The sequence below is a fragment of the Sinocyclocheilus anshuiensis genome, unplaced genomic scaffold (assembly GCF_001515605.1).
Source record: "Sinocyclocheilus anshuiensis isolate Anshui unplaced genomic scaffold, SAMN03320099.WGS_v1.1 scaffold278, whole genome shotgun sequence".
Classification (NCBI taxonomy): domain Eukaryota; kingdom Metazoa; phylum Chordata; class Actinopteri; order Cypriniformes; family Cyprinidae; genus Sinocyclocheilus; species Sinocyclocheilus anshuiensis.
This window is the reverse complement of record NW_015546072.1, coordinates 769,091-774,349: the sequence shown is the minus strand read 5'-3', so window position 1 is coordinate 774,349 and position 5,259 is coordinate 769,091. Positions and strand designations below refer to the sequence as shown.

The window sequence follows — 5,259 nt, the reverse complement described above, 5'->3', positions numbered from 1 at the left end:
TATATATATATATATATATATATATATATATATGCTGAAAATGTACTCACCCTCAGGCCATCCAAGATGTAAATGACTTTGTTGTTTTTGAACACCAATGGATCCGCAGTGAATGGGTGCCGTCAGAACGGCGAATGACAGACATCACAATAATACACAAGTAATGTATGTCTTTTGAGTATTGTGATGCTTTTATCAGCTGTTTGAACTCTCATTCTGATGGCACACATTCACACTGCAGATCCATTGGCGAGCAAGTGACGTAATGCTAAATTTCTCCAAATCTAAACAAACTCACCTACATATTGAATGGGCTGAGGGTGAGTGTATTTTCAGCAAATTTTCATTTTTGGGTGAACTATAGCTTTAAGTGCATAACGTGATTCTTCACCAGTTTCCCACTGCACTATGGGATACCTTGGCACAGTATGGCAATGTGTTCTGCCAGGTCTTTAAAGCCTTTCTCCACCAGACTGCTGTTGAGTGGACTGTGTTCCTGAGCCCAGAACTCCACCACTACACACAGAGTCTCCCTGCAGAGTGACCCACATTCCCAGCCTCCAATCCTGCACACAAACACACAGTAAACTCAGCCTGCACCGCCTGATGAAGCATCTGGAATGGACATGTCTCTACAAAATGGTATATTTAATGTGGAAATCTGTTGGCATAATGTTGTTGGCATACAGGTGTAATGTGACAGATTTTAGTTTAAGCTGGGAAGTTATCTTTATGAGCTTAGGTCACAACACAATAACGTTGCAAAATGAAACCAGCAAACTTATAAATGTCTAAAACAGAAGATTTCAATAAACCATAAAGTGGCCATCATTTTTAGCATGAAAGGAGAAGACTTGAATGACACCTGAGTGGAGTTGAAAGCCCAGAGTACAGTCTTGATCAGCAGCTTGCTGAGTTGCTGAACTGCCCTGGAGGTCAGAGTGGACTTCTCCCACATGTTCCAGAAGGTACTGTACAGAACAGACGCCCGACTGCTTCCGGGTGACCTCCTAAAGAGAGGAAGACAGAGTTGCCATATATATTAATATGTAGATACAGCTGCTACAGATACAATGACAGATCTGCTATGTTGAAACCGGCAATATTTTAGTTTCGGGTTTATATAATGTAGTTTATTCAGTTATCCATTAAATATAAAATATGTCATCCTGTCAAATATGGAGGATGCGTAGAAATGTGATGGCAATAAAGAATAGTTGCTGATGTACAATCTAGGCATTAATATCTATGGTTAACGCAGTTACTTAACCATTGTCTTTCTATCAAAACAGACCGAATGTAAATAGTACTGTCTTTATCTTCAAAACAAGGTGAACAGTAAGACATCAGCATATCTCCAAGCAGCTACATATTGTGTTTTATCTCTACATTCTTTATGACATGTTTTGTCTGTGTTTATTTTGTGGAGGGGTGGAAAAATACTGCAGTTTCTTTTCTTTGGGCTCATGCAGAATCAAAAAGTTGTTGTTTTATTGAAGCAGAGATGAACAGAGCTCAGGTGCTCACCCTGAGCTAGCAGCATGAAGCTCCAGCTGAAAGAGTCTCAGGAAGAACTCCTGCAGGTTACAATGGAGACGAAACAACTCAGTGGATGGTGGGCTTGGCAGTGAGTGACAGGTGGGTTCGCTTGCTAGACACACTCTTGAATAAATCAGACAAAATGGCATTACTGACAGGTATATTGACAGTTTCATACTGAACTGATGTTTCAAGAAGTGACCAGAGGCCGCCCTTACATTCTGGACACTGCAGGATCTGGAGAAAGTACTTTGTGTGTCCAGGAGAACCCCAGGTAGGATTGTTGTGCAGGATACTGTGGAGAACTGTGATAAACATGCTGAGGTACAATGGCTTTGCATCAACCTAAGTAGGAGAGCAAGAGCAAGGACTGGGTTATCTGGTCAAACCAGAAAAAGGGAGATGTAAACAAGCTCTTGTAATAAAATACATTTTTAAACAGTTCCATCTATTCTAAAGAGTTCAGATCATTACATAAACCTCAGTGTTCAAAACAGATACCAAGAGAGGAAGGTGGCTGATGGCCTGTATAATTCTGATATATCCACAATCATAATTTAATGACAGCAAATAATAACGCAAACAATTCTATAAATATAGGAATAATATTTTTATTTTTAGACACATTCAAAATTCACAAACGTAGCATTCAAATATTTAGGGCCAGTAAGATTGTTTGAATTTTTCTGAAAGAAGTCTCTTATGCTCATCAAGGCTGCATTTATTTGATCAAAAATTAATATATTAAATAATTCATATATTTTAAAATACTATTTACTCCTGTGTTTTAGCAGCCATCATTCCAGTCTTCTTTGTCACATGATCCTTCAGAAATCATTTGAATATGTTGATTTTGAGCGAAAGCAACATTTCTTCTTTTTATCAATGTTGAAAAACCAGTAGCAGTGCTTAATATTTTGTGAAAACCATGGCACATATTTTCAGGATTTTTAGATGAATAGAAAGTTCAAAAGAACACCATTTATTTAAAATAAAAATCTTTTGTAACATTATAAATGTATTTATTTTTTATCAATTTAATGTGTCTTTGCTAAATAAAAGTATTCATTTATAAAAAAATATATATATTACTGACCTCACATGTTATGTTATACATATATATATATATGCAATTGATTGTCATATTCTGTACTCACTTTCATTTAGCTTGACTCTATGCCAGCAGTATGCTATTTGTATACACAGAAAAACAATGGCAATTGTTAAACACAGTAGTGAGTTTTTGCATAAAGAAAAAAAAACTTTTTAACATCTTATTGCCATGAATTTTTGCACTTTGTGTGAACAGACTTTCAGTGGGTGGTAAAGAACGCTGTTTTTATGTATCAGAAATCACAATCCTTACAACACCCTTAATGAAAAAGAAACTACCACACTTTGCTTTTTAAGAAAGATAACACCAACTGAATGTAACAGTGCTTTATAAGTGCCTCTGGGATTTAGAATAGCTCTTATTATACATACATGCAGTGCGTGACTGGGGGCATCACTCCAGGCTGCAGGGACCCCAGAATCTCCTCCAGAGCTTGAGGGAAGAAGGCACACTCTACCAAGCTCTGCACATTGCTGAATCTGAGTACAAGAGAAACAGAGAAAGAAAGACACACAGGAAATAAGATGACTGATGATAATGTGTTCTCAGGGTCAGTGTCAAATGAGTGCATTCGGACATTTCCGCTTGAGAAACCAGTGGAGGCACATTGCAATGTTTCTTTAATGGGTATGCCAATCATGAGCGTACCGATCAAACGGATTTGCCTAAATCAGGTGACCTGGCTGTGATGAGCCCTGCGTTTATTACTCCTCTATGTGACACACAGGAAATTGAATGACCCGATACTCTAGATCCTCTCTGTACTTTAACAGCTTGTGTACGGCAGATAGGTTTGTTGAAAAGTTTTTCACAGATTTGAATACCTGAACTGGCAGGTTGGGTGTGTAGTAGCTGTAGAACTCTGGGACTGTCAAAAGCATTTTCTTCCGTTGCTGAAACGAGATGTCATGTAAGGTCATATTTTATAGAAATTACATTGATAACCATGACAACTTTCTCATTTGTGCCCAAAATCCATCTGTGAAAGCCATAATTATGTTTCAAAATGATATATAAAAGTACCAGAATAAAAAGTGGATGAGGAGAATAAAAATATATTAGACCTCCATTATTATGATGTATTCTTTGAGCATTTCCTCCAATTCTTCTTGTGAAATGTCATCAGTAACATCCATAGACTCAATGACTACAGCAGCATCGATGGCCATTTCACAGCTCTCTTCTTCATTGAAGGACTCCAGATTACAGGATCAGTTTAACTCTGAGCAAACATGCTGCAAAAGAAAGACAACAAATAAATCACCAATAGCAAATTCTGAGGTTGAATGTAAAAAGTAAAAGCTGTCCAGATCAAAAGAGCATTTTGTTTTTGTTTGCAAATAGACTATCAAAAGTTTGGGGTTGGTAAGATTTTATTATTATTATTATTATTTTTTTTTTTAAAGAGACCTCTCTGCTCTCCAAGGCTGCATTTATTTATTTAAAATACAGTAACAATACAGCGGTATTGTGAAATTTTATTACAATTTTACATTTTTAAAGTTTGAATGCTCGAGACATGTAAAAAAGAAAAAAAAAATACTGTCACTTTTAGTGAATTTAATGCTACTTCCTGAATAAAAGTATTAAGAAAACAAACATGATTGTTAATAGATTTTAGACTACATAATATTCTAATAAGTCCAATTTAGTCATGAGAGTAAAAGGAATAGTTTACCCCAAAATATCATAATTTATTATGTTTATGTTGTTACACCTGTATAATTTTTTATTCAGTGGAACATAAAGTGTTTTGCAGTAACATACTAGTGACATAGTGACCAAGTAAAAAACACAAAAAAGTCTCAGAAAATTTGTCCATATGTCTTGTCTGCAATATCCCAAAGCACTGTTTAGTGCCATGGTCATCAAACCTTTGCACAACAAAATACAGTAACAATACAGCGGTATTGTGAAATTTTATTACAATTTTACATTTTTAAAGTTTGAATGCTCGAGACATGTAAAAAAGAAAAAAAAAATACTGTCACTTTTAGTGAATTTAATGCTACTTCCTGAATAAAAGTATTAAGAAAACAAACATGATTGTTAATAGATTTTAGACTACATAATATTCTAATAAGTCCAATTTAGTCATGAGAGTAAAAGGAATAGTTTACCCCAAAATATCATAATTTATTATGTTTATGTTGTTACACCTGTATAATTTTTTATTCAGTGGAACATAAGGTGTTTTGCAGTAACATACTAGTGACATAGTGACCAAGTAAAAAACACAAAAAAGTCTCAGAAAATTTGTCCATGTCTTGTCTGCAATATCCCAAAGCAGTTTAGTGCCATGGTCATCAAACCTTTGCACAACAAAAAACAGTGCACCAAGGTTCTATGTCCATAACATGAACATTTTTATGAAGAACTGTTATAGGGCTTTTTTGTCCTGTTTGGCGCTTGACAGTCACTAGTCACTACATGTTCTGTTGTATGAAAAAAACAAAATTCTTCATTCTGTGTGCAATGAAATAAGTCAAAACAGTACAGCAGGTTTGAAATGACATGATGATGATTTAACAATGATAGATGTGTCACTTTTATAAACAAATTTTTTTTTTAAAGCAAATAATACAAAGAGTTCCTTTACCCCAAAA

General features: G+C 35.3%; 1 pseudogene; it reads right to left on the bottom strand.

The window, feature by feature from the left end:
• The window catches only part of LOC107699676 (SMC5-SMC6 complex localization factor protein 1-like), a 29,766-nt pseudogene that overhangs the window by 22,542 nt on the left and 1,965 nt on the right, over nt 1-5,259 (bottom strand).